Source organism: Stegodyphus dumicola, chromosome 3 (genome assembly GCF_044657685.1).
Source record: "Stegodyphus dumicola isolate Sdum_Otavi_A_Nest chromosome 3, ASM4465768v1".
Taxonomy (NCBI): Eukaryota; Metazoa; Arthropoda; class Arachnida; order Araneae; family Eresidae; genus Stegodyphus; species Stegodyphus dumicola.
Genome location: NC_140770.1, coordinates 137011703 through 137023997, shown reverse-complemented (window position 1 = coordinate 137023997; position 12295 = coordinate 137011703).

Genomic DNA, 12295 nt, shown 5'->3' with positions numbered 1-12295 from the left:
AAACTACTGAATAGTGGTAGTTTTTTAAAACTACTAATTGAGTACTACTAGGCGACCATTACCTAGGTTGCTATTTATATTTCAGCCTTGGCAATAGTAAGTGTTACTAGGCGACCGCACACGATTCCAGTCGAAAGTTTGATATTTTTAACCATAATTTTTTCAGAACGTTTTATCATTTTATCCTGATATGTGTTGTTTATGGTAAATTGAAAAATTCATCTAAAATGATAGGGCAAGAAATGGAATTGAGTCGTGCGATTATTTTTCATAACTTGCGACGTGGATGATCAAGACAAGAGCGTTTCGATGAACTTAATTCTTTATACAGCGATAATGCACTGTAAAAACTGGTATAACGAATTCAATCGTGGTCGACATTCGCTTCAGGACGAATTCTTTAAAGGTCGTCCAAAATCGGTTGTTGTGCCAGAAAATATCGATACTGTGCGTGAACTGATAAAACAAGATCGTCATGACACACCGTGTGATTGAGGCATCTTTGGGCATTAGTATGACAAGCATCAATAAGATATTACGTGAAAATATTTTGGCCGTAAAAACGTTCGCGTTGGATCCTGCATAATCTGACCAATGCTCAAAAGAAGGCTCATGTCGATTGGCGCAAATGTTAGAAAAGAGCGTTCAAGGTGCATCAAAGGCTGTGTATAACATCTACGCAGGTAATGAATCATGGATCTATGCATATCAGCCAGAAATAAAACAACAGTCGACTGCTTGGTTCTTCGAAGACGAGCCAAATCAAACAAAAGCTGTTCGCGGAAGAAGCACATCGAAGCAAATGGTTGCCTGTTTCTTTCATATTACCAGTCAACGTGGCGCCAGTGGCGTTAGAGCAACGCATGGAGGGTAAATTCTGAATGGTACGCGACCCATTTGTTTGCCAAAAATCATCGGAGAAATTCGAAAAAACAGAAGAGGCGAATTATTCTTCCTTATGGCAATGCAAGCTCACATACATCGGCTCAAACAAAGGAATTTTTGACGGTCCAAAACTTCGAATTCATGGGTCATCTGAGGTACAGCAATGATTTGGCTCCCAATGACGTTTTTTATTCCCGCATATCAAAATTAAATTTCGTGGACAGTGATTTACGACACCCGAAGAAGCGGCTGATGCTTTCAAAAGGCATGTTTTGGAGTTACCTAAATCGGAATGGAAAAAGTGCTTCGAAAATAGATTCAAACGCATGCAATGTCTATTGATCTTCATGGAGAATATTTAGAAAAACAATAAACCAATTTCGATCTCAAACATTTGTTTTTTTTCTTCATTATTAGGCCAGAAAATAAATAGCAACCTTCATATAAGAGACTAAATGACTACTACACAACTATTCTAGAAGTCTCAAATAACTACTAGAAGACTCTTTGAGGAGTCTCAAATAACTAGTATGTATGCAGTTTCAAAATACTAGCTGTATTATCGAAAACTTTCATTGAATGATTTAGTGTGAAATTCGGTATTTGCTTCTTCTATCATTTATAATGCATTTCTCTCGCCTTCTTAGCATGCCTCCGTGGTGTAATGGTCAGCACACTCGGCGCGTATTCGAGAGGTCCGAGGTTCAAGTCTCGCCGAGGACATTGGTCAATTTCATGATTTCTGCTTCATAATAACCTAATGTCTCTACAATGGCCCCCGAACTAAAAAGATGGTGGATGATGATTCTTTACCACCAGAATTTTGCGATTGGGTTCTCTAATACTAAACCACTCTTTAAAAGGAGGAATATATAAGGCATTTCTCCCGCCTTCTCATCATACCTTCGTGGTGTAACGGTCAGCACGCTCGGCGCGTATTCGAGAGGTCCGAGGTTCAAGTCCCGGCGAGAGCATTGCTCATTTTTCACGTTTCTTGCTTCAAAAAACCTAATGACTCTACACATTCTATTCAAATTACATTCAAGTGAAACAAGAAGAGAATTGAATCAATACGCAAACGAAGATTCTCAATTGCCATTCTCCAAGGAAATGCGTAACGATTATATTTGGCTCATGTATTTTACTCTAGGTTCATCTGTAGAAAGTTAAAAAAACAATATGTTAAGTTTACGTTTTATAGTTTCCTTCATACGCAGGGTATATTATCAAATAACACTCAGAATCTGTGTCTCGTACGTAAAAAGAAGAAAAGAGGGCTCATCTCCAGGGATTCTTCTACAGGTGAAAAAGAGATTTTACTTTTCAGTGTGGCTATAAGAAATATAAGAACGCCTTTATACGTGGTAGAATGATTGGCAAACATAAGAAGGGGTGCAGTTTGACGTATGTCGTCTAAGAGTTCGGAATTGATAAGTAATTTGATTACGAGGTTGCAAAGCCTCCCGATGAGACGTACAGCTATAAAAACGTTTGGTGGTGGTCGGCCAATGAAATCAGTGGTGACTGATGACTGATAAAATGCCCTGCAGGCGAAAAGTGATCGAAACCGGACAGAGGGCAACATTGCTCCGCCGTTGTGCGCGGCACCCGAACGACATGTGCCCCGGTTTACTGGAACCAGACAACTTCATAACGATGGCCTATTCTTACGCTGTTCTAAATGCTACGTACCATTAGCAATAGCCCATCGGTGTCGCCATTTACAGTGTTGTAGAGAACACAAATCAATGAAATCACGTCCTTTTTACTGATGAGAGTCGTTTCAGTCTGACAAACGATTCTCGGGGTAAGTTGATATGAAGAAAGGTAAGGTCATTCTTTTCTTCCACTAACATCAAAGAGAGACCATTGGGTATGCTTGTATGGGGAGGCATTATGTGAACGATGGACGGAGCTTCATATTTTCGGCAGAGGTTCACTTACTGGTGATATTTACTTTGATGAAGTTATCCTTCCTCACGTGCGTATTTTCCGGGACGCCATTAGTCTCGACTTTGTTATTATGAATTGCAATGCACGGCCATAGAGGATTCATGCTGTTCTTGGAAAGTGAAGATATCGACAGAATGATTTTTTACCATGCTTCCCTAATTCAAATCCCATTGAAAATGTATGGGATAATTTTGGGAGAGGTCTGGCGGCACGATCGTCCCCTACAAAGAACACTAGGCAACTGAAACAGATGCTCTTTGAAGAATAGAAACTCTTACCCCAAGTACTGTTAGATAATTCTATGTTGTATATCGATAGACGATACAACGCAACCATTACAGTTAGAGGAGGTCATATCCTTTACTAAGGCTCTTTGGTTTATTCTCTCTCTTGGCCAAACAGCTTTTTATAAAAACGCCATTCTGTCAATAAAGCCTTTTTCCATTCATTCTGTACTGTATGTCCGTTTTATTCATTTTTTTGCTACTATATTTTTCTCATCTTTTAAGTATTACGTTGTGCCTCTCTAATATGAATTTCATGTCTCTCAGTTGATTTTTTGCTGAATTGCAGGCAAAATTCAGAAATGTTGCCTGCGTTTTGTATCCTAACGTACTAGCGGGAACTACTGAAACCAACGAGACTGATTAAAATCATTATACATATATTTTCTTTTTAATAATACCTATTTTATGCGGCTGGACCCCCAAGACGCTAGTATTCAGGAAAATTAACATTTGGATATACATTATAAATTAAATATATTTTTAATTTATATCAGGTCTGTTATTAGAAAAGCAAATAAAAGTGAAATTATTAAGATGTGCAGTTATAGCTTTGTAGGGACATTAGGATTTTTTGAAGCAGGTAAGATGAAAAATGAGCAATCGCCTTCGCAGGGAATCGAACCACAGACCTCTGAAATAGTGGCTCATTGTGCTGACCACTAAGACACGCTAGGAAAGCGGGAGAAATGCCTTATAAACTTCTGACATAATCAAACTGTTAATCATTATCCGATTGATTAAATTTGAAACAGCTTATACTTTATGAATGGCAACACTTTGAGAATTGCCTTTATGTAGCCTTTCGTGGGAGAAAAAATGACTGTCATATTTTCGCGTAGTGGCAATAGTTCTGAAGACGTATGGTTCATAAACACTGTCTCTGTATTATTTCCGTTCTTGTTATCTGTCAGTTCTGAAACTTGATTAAGTTTATTGATTTCATTTTGCCATATACTTCCGCCTTTCGTTCCCGAGACATTTTATACCTCACAACTCTTAAACTTTTTCATAACTTCAACCCCTAAAAGCTTTAACGTGTTTCCTCGATCCCTAAAGCCCTTTCCAGTATATTTTGAGAGATTTGGAATCTCCAATTCGGATCAGTGCTGCTGCGGCGATCTGGGCACAGCAGAACACTACGTTCATGAATGTCCTCTCACGGAGGGAATGCACATTCCGTTCCCGCAGACGAACAGGGAGGCATTCAACAGATTTATGGTCAAGCAGCGACACCAGACCAACAAAAATTACTCATATAATTGATAAGCTAATGGACATGGGTCCAGACTTATGCCATGTGTAAATATAACTGGTCAGTATGTCAGCAAATTTCAATGTAAATCAGTATCATTCAAGCATAAGTAATCTAGGTATGTCTGCGATGTGTGTATATAGTGTGGGCAAGCGTGTCCTAATGTATGTTATTATTATTATTATTATTATTATTTTTCTTATTTTTATTGTGCTAGGTGTATATACTAGCTCTGTCTTATTATTCCAAAGCAAATTAAGGTAATGTCATATAGGTATTTAGAAAGTATATGTATGTAACAGTGCTGGATTGCATGTCAGCAAATATGTATTAACAGAAGCATGTAAATAACTACTAATGTATATCTGCCCTTGTTTAGCCATGTACACTGCTATTCTTGAAGATTCAAAAATCACTGGACCGGGGCACTTTGGACGGGTGTCAACCCGGTGGCATTTGGTTCGCGGAACTGCCAACCGGATGGCCCAGGCGTTGGGTTTGTGCGCCCTGTGCAAGCCTCCCATGTGGCCTCTCTGGCTTTACTCTGTATAAGGGCGGACGTGGCCCTATATGCTAATTAACTTAATAGTAAAGGGGTGGTGGCCACGTCCTCCGTCACTATCACTATCCCTAAAGCAGTCTCTTAAAAACTGTGAACGCGGTTGTATAATCAAATTTTAGTAATAAAAAATTAAACTTAGAAATAGGAAAATGTTGCAAATATTAACATTTGCATAAATATTTTAAAACAAATTAAGGGCACTTTTGTTCTTGTTTATTAGATAACAAGTTTTTGAATCGTGGCCCGCTAAGTTTTCGGAGTATGTTCTTTGTTGAAAACCAATATTGTTCCAAACTACTGCTTTCAAAACGCATTTCAAGAATACGCTTTGTGCGCAGTTCTGGAAGATCTTACATCATTTCTTTATCATCAGGCATATTATCCAAATGGAAAGGGTTACGGGCTTATAATACACGTTTCTTAAGTTTTCATGTCTCTTCCTTTAAAATAGCCATCAAATGACTTTTTGATGAATATATTTCCAAATTATCCACAATTTCTTCACATGGAATAAGAGACTTATTGTTATCAAAAATTTCTTTGAGTGCTGAAAAATTAGAAATATTCCTTTTTCTAACTCGTGGACACCAAAATTATAACTTTTCTTTGAAACCATTTATGCTCTCCCAGTATGTTAGTGCGCTTACTTTTCCCCCTTGTATAGATATATTCAGGTCATTCATACAAGTGGAAACATGGCCCAGACGGGCTAATATTTAGTTGAATTCTCAGGATTCCATTTCTTCACTCAAATTATGGTCTCATTCCTTTCAAAAAGCTTTGACTTTTTCGCGCAGTTCAAAAATGCGCGTTAAAGCATTTTCACTTAAAAAATAGCAAGCTCCCTCATGGAAAACCAAAAACCAAATGTTCACTTCTAAATTCTTCACCAAAACAACTTTAAGCGGCAGAGGTTCATAGTGCGACACTTAATTCAGTTTTCATGGTTTTCACCGAAGTGGCAAGGCCAGGGACTCTTCTAAGCGCTAGGCAAGGATTTTCTTATCTTTGGAAGTAATATTTTTGATGCCAGAGCATGTCGATGAAGAAACAAGTGAGTGTCATGTAAGTACTAGCTGGAACTGCTAGTACTTACAAGACACTCACTTGTTTCTGAAGTGCGGAATCTCTTATTTCATCAGTGCAAAAAGCGTAGATTTTTTCACATAGCAGGAGATCCATCAGTTCAACTCAGAACCAATAATTTGCATAGCAAGTCATACATCGGAATTCCTTCATATACTGGAAGAATCTTTTTCCTTTTGTGGTTGTTTTCATGTCTTCACAGAACAGGAAATCTACCTTTATGGCAACATCATGGACATAGCTCACCACTGTTATGAGTTGACTACAATTTGCAACTTCAGTTATTTCGTCCAATTAGACAGAAATTTTTAAGGGACTACATTTAATATCAGCGACAACTTGATCCAAAATGTCCTAATTCGGCTTTCAATATCATTATTTGACAATGGCACTAATTTAAGCTTGTTCGAAACTTCTTTTGCCGTAACAATTGCTGCTATTTATAATACACATGATTTTATCAACTCTTCTGCAGTTGTATGAGTTTTCTTGCATTTAGCTACTTTACAGGCAGTAAGAAGCCATCAGCTGTGGGTTTTCAGTTGGTATAAAGCCTAATTTTGGAAGGATTGTTCCAGAGTCAAATTGGACTCTTTTACTTCTCAATCGTTCAACATTAATACCTGCAGAATTTACAGCACCATGCCGGCTATAGAAATTTTCCATAAGTTTAAACGGCTTCAAATTTTCCTTTGAAAAGAAAGCGTCACAAAATATGCACTGAGGTTTTTGCGCATCATCAATTGTTCAGGTGGAAGTGAAACCAAACTTCATGTAATCATTGTAACATTTTCTTCTCTTTGACATCATGAAGGTTAGTAATAATTTAAGAAGTATAACCTAAATATATGGAATAAGTTTGTAGAGAGTCATATCGATTTTTTTGAAGCAAGGTATGTGAAAAATGTGCAATGCCTTCTTTGGGACTCGAAATCAGGATATCTTGAATACGCGCTGTGCTATCGTTACACCACGAACGCATGCTGGAAGGAGTGAGAAAATACCTTATAAGTTAAGTGTGACCTATTATGTCCATAAGACCAACTTGTTTGGGAGCCCACCAGCGGCCGAGCAGTAAAATCGCTGAACACTGATAGTTCGGTCCGAGGTTCGAATCCCGCGAACGGGCTGGCTGCATGGGCGTTTTCGTGGTTTTCCCCATGTATTGCGAAAGGTGGTTCTAATTCTAAATGAAGTGAAATCCTTCAACAATCTACAAAAATAATCATTTTATTTACAAAGCAACTTGGATTGCATCGAAGATTCACTGCTAACTAACTACGTCGCAAACTAAAAACTAACATTCTTTTTCAGAAGCGAAGCGCCCGCTAACGGCGATACATTTGGGGATTTTTCCACACTCCCCACCTGATAATTTTTGCAAAAATTATCACTATTTCAGCATACAAATAATAAAATATAAGAAAGCAACTTACATATCAAATACATTCAACTGATGTAAATATAAACTGCAAAAGGAAATTCTATAAAATAAACAAATATAGTTAATTGCATCAACTCAAATGTTACTCAATACGTAAATATTAATTCAAATTACAAACAGTAAATTATTAGTAATAACTAAACTAATTATCTAAAATTAATGTTAGTGAATATGAAATACAAGAAGTAAAATTAAAAGGTTACAAATTTAGTTCATTTTCAGTCTGATAGTTCAAGAGGGTATATCAACTGTACAGGTCTCTTAAGGTCCCCTTTTTTAGTTTTTACCACACATGATCGTACAAGACCATCACGTCCTTTGAAGACTTGAATTACTCGACCTAAATCCCAGAGGAACTTAGATTTAGTTGTTCCTTCAAGTAAAACTATATCACCAATTTTAAGATTTTTCTTGGTTTCTGGTGTACCGAAGAAGTGAGCATTTCTCAACTCAAGAAGATACTGATTTTTTCATTTTTTCCAGAACTGTTTTATAAGTGTTGTCTGATATTCTTTTCGTTTTATTAGACTCTTTCTTGTTGGAGAGTTATTCAGGATCTCAGCAAAGTTGTATGGATATTCATCCTTATGTCCGATCAATAGAAAATCAGCCGGTGCAAGCGGTTCAGGTTCATGTAAATCGTTGTAAACGTAGGTCAAAGGACGTCTATTCACAATATTTTCAACCTCTGTCAACACAGTCATAAATTCTTCAAAATTCAGTTGAGCTCTGCCTAATATCTTTTTCAACGGTTCCTTTATGGTTTTCATAAGGCGTTCATAAAAAGCTCCCCACCATGGAGCAAGCTCGACGATAAATTTCCAAGTCAAGCCTTCATTTGCTAGAAAATTTTGAAACTCTGTACCTTTAATTATGCTGTAAAAATACTGTAAATCTTTGGCAGCATATTTGAAAGTTTTCGCGTTATCTGAATAAAAGGTGCGACAGTTTCCTCTTCTCGAAATGAAACGTCTGAGAGCCAAAATGAATTTGTTTGCAGACATGTTGGAAATGAATTCTAGATGTAACGCTCGTGTAACAGCGCACGTAAACAATACGATGTATGATTTCTGAATGTCGTTTCCAGACCTGAGGTAAACTGGACCTGTGAAATCCACGCCTGTAACATAGAAAGGTGGAGTTTCAACAATTCGATCTTTAGGTAACTGAGCTGTCATTTGTTTCGCTGGTTTTGCTGCGTATTTCCGACAAATTAAACAGTTCCCTAAGACTTTCTTTACCAACTGACGGCCTTTAGGAATCCAAAATTTCTGTCTTAGTTTGGCTAAAGTTGCTGCAACTCCCGCATGCAGAACGTTATTATGTTCCCTTTTTACAATTAATTCAGTAAATTTGGAATCTTTAGGAAGAAGAACTGGATGCTTCTCGTCAACTGTATATTCGGTTTCTTCTAATCTTCCCTTAATTCGAAGAATTTTATTTTCATCAAGAAACGGTGCCAAGCTGAATATATCAAAGCTTGGAGAAATCGACTTGTTAGATTGAAGAGCCTTAATTTCAGGTCTGAAGAAATCCAAAATCCATCTGGGCTTTACGAACACAAAATATTTCAGTGTCCTGAATTTCAGAAGCACTTAGTGTTCCACTATTAGCAGGCAGTTTTCTTGCCTTAGCAACGAAACGTCTAACCCATGCCATAATTCTGAGATATTTCAGCACATTACTGAATTTTGTTATATCCAATAGTTGATCATCTCTTTTCACAACAACGTCATAAACAGATATCTTACTACGGAGTTCTAGTTGCTTATCGTTTCCCACGTCAAACTTTGGTTGAACTGGCCAGTCTATACGTTTGTTTTGTAACCATTCTGGTCCAAACTACCAAAGTGAACAATTTCTTAAATTAGAAACAGTAGTTCCTCGTGATATGAGGTCGGAGGGGTTATCTTTCCCACGGCAATAATGCCAATTATTGCTTTCAGTTAGTTTCTGAATTTCATAAACTCTGTTTTTGATGAAAGATTTAAATCTTTCGGGAGATCCCTGAATCCAAAAATACGTTATTTGAGAATCAGTCCAGTGGAAGAGGATTACTTCGTATTTTAAAGATTTTGCTATTTTATCACTCAATCTAGCGGATAAAAGCGCACCCAAAAGCTCCAATCTAGGAAGTGTAAGGGATTTCAGAGGTGCAACTCTACTCTTGGAAGCAACAAAAACTGTTTGAAAAGTTCCATTGTTCAAAACTATTCTCAGATATACCGCGCATCCATAAGCTTTCAAACTAGCGTCAGAAAAGCTATGGAGTTCTATTTGTTTCACATCTGCATCTAATATTCCTTCTAAATAGTAGTGGGGAATTCTGAGGTGGTTCAGTTCTTCAATTTCTTCGTACCAGGCTTTCCATTTATAACTAAGATCAGGTGGCAGTTCATCGTCCCAATCAATTTTGGCAGACCGGATTTCCTGAATCAGACACTTTATTCTTATAGTGAAAGGGCCATAAAATCCGACAGGATCAAAAATACGGCCTGCGGTTTGCAATAGAAAACGTTTTGAGTTGATTGACGAGGAAATGAAATTTGTCAAGTGCTGAGTGTCAAAATAAAAATTATCATTATCCGTATCCCAGTTAATTCCTAACACTTTGATCGGGACAACTTCAGGAGATTCTTGCATCGAAAATTCTTTGCGATGGCAAATATCTTTGAGTTCTTTGGAATTAGTATGCCACTTATGTAGTGACATGCTAGCTTCATTAAAAATGTTCACAATTTCTAAACTTGTTTTCAGGGCTTGTTCTAAATTTTGGTGACCACCAATAATGTCATCAACATACAGGTAGTTGTTTAAGAGTTCTACTGTTTCAGGATATATTTCTGAATATTTTTGAAGGTGATGCTTAATAGTAGCAGCTAGGAGAAAGGGACTAGATTTTACTCCAAACAAAACTCTTGTAAATCTAAAGGTTTTCAAACTCTCATTGTTATCATTAGGATCATCTTTCCAAAAGAATCGTGTAATTTCCCTGTCTTCTTCATTTAACTCTATCTGTAAGAATGCTTGTGTAATGTCCGCTGTAAAGGCTATCGAATTTTGTCTAAATGTGATCAATAAATCAAAAATATCAGGATATAGGTTCGGACCAGTATATAAACAGTCATTTAGAGAGAGTGTTTTTGGTTTATGGGCTGAAGCATCATAAACTATTCTTAATTTGCTTGTTGCTCTATCATTTCTGATGACTGCTCTATGAGGTAAATAAAATAGGGTTTTATCATTTTGATTGTCTTCTTGAACTGGTTCAATAATATGTTTTAACTCGTAATCCTTTAAAACCTCTGTGTATTGAACAAACAAAGAGTTATCAATTTTAAATTTGTTACTCAATTTCTTAAATCTTTCAAGTGCTATATCCCTATTATCTTCCATTAAATGTTTTGAATTCGGTTTCCAAGGTAATTTTACTTGGTATCTGCAGTTCTTATACCTGATATCAGATTCGAAAGATTTCATAATTTCTAAATCAACAGTTTTGTCGTTTTGAGTATCACTTTCCAAACCCAAGTTTTCTAACTTCCAAAATTGTTGTAACTGATCTGATATCAAGTTTTCATTTACAATTACTTTCATAGTTAATAATTCACTATGATCATTATTTACTTTACCCTGCAAACACCACCCAAATAAAGATTCAGTGGCTACTACATTTCTTGAAATTCTTTTAATTTTACCAGTAATTATAGAATAGTAGAAATCTACCCCTATGAGAATATCGATTTTGTCACTTTTCCTACAACAATCTGCTAATTGTAAATTTTGTAAAATTTTATTTTTCTTAGCAAAGTTCAAATCTGGAGGAGAGATAACAGTATTGGATATATTTTCGGTTTCAAGAAGCTCAATATATATATTAAGATTAGGATCGTTTACATTTTCCAGTTTTGCTCTAGCAACATTAAAGGTTTTTTCTAACGCACTTTTATCACCAAAGGAATAAACAGAAAGTGATTCTTTTCTAACAATCGGAAGTTTCATTTTAGTAGATACATCTTTAGTTATGAAAGATCTCATTGAGCCATTATCAAAAAGAATTCTGACATTTTCAGATTTATCATTATTTCGGATCAATGCAGAAGCCGTTTGTAATAATATTTTATTAGATCTATTTTCATCGGAATTATATGACGAAACAGCGGAAATAACGCTCGAATCCGACGTTTTCTTTTCAGGTTTTTCATTATCTTTTTTCTGATGGAATGAATAACAAATGGCTTTCGAGTGTTTATTAAAGCAGAAGGCACAGTTTATTTTTTGTTTACAATTTTGAATCCGTTGAAATCGACCCAAACATAAAAAACACCGCGATTCACGTTTTAAGATCTCTTTTTTCTTTTCTATACTTAAAATTTCGCAATCCGCAGAATTATGATTATTGTTCCCGCAGAACAGACACTGCGATTAGGATGACGCCGCTAATAACTCAACTGTAGACGGCTTGCTCGTTATGCCTGGAGAATGTTTATGTTTGAAGGGCAAATGCTTTTCTAATCGCGAATATTTTTCTCTAGAATTATAATTAACAGAAGCCACGCGTTCTCTACTGAATACTTCGTTCCTCAAAAAGGCTAACAAACCTTTTAAATCCCAATTTTCGTCTTTAATTTTTCGGCTATAATCAAGAACGAATTCATTAGGAAGTAATTTCAAAATTAAAGGCGTTAAGAGATTTCCGTACGTATCAGAGTCTATTTTTAATGCTTCAAGATTTCTTATCTGTACTTCGGCGTGATCTAGAAGTTTTCTTAATCCGTTTATATCATTAGGATTTCTAACAGGTGAAGTACTTAAGAGTTGTCCTA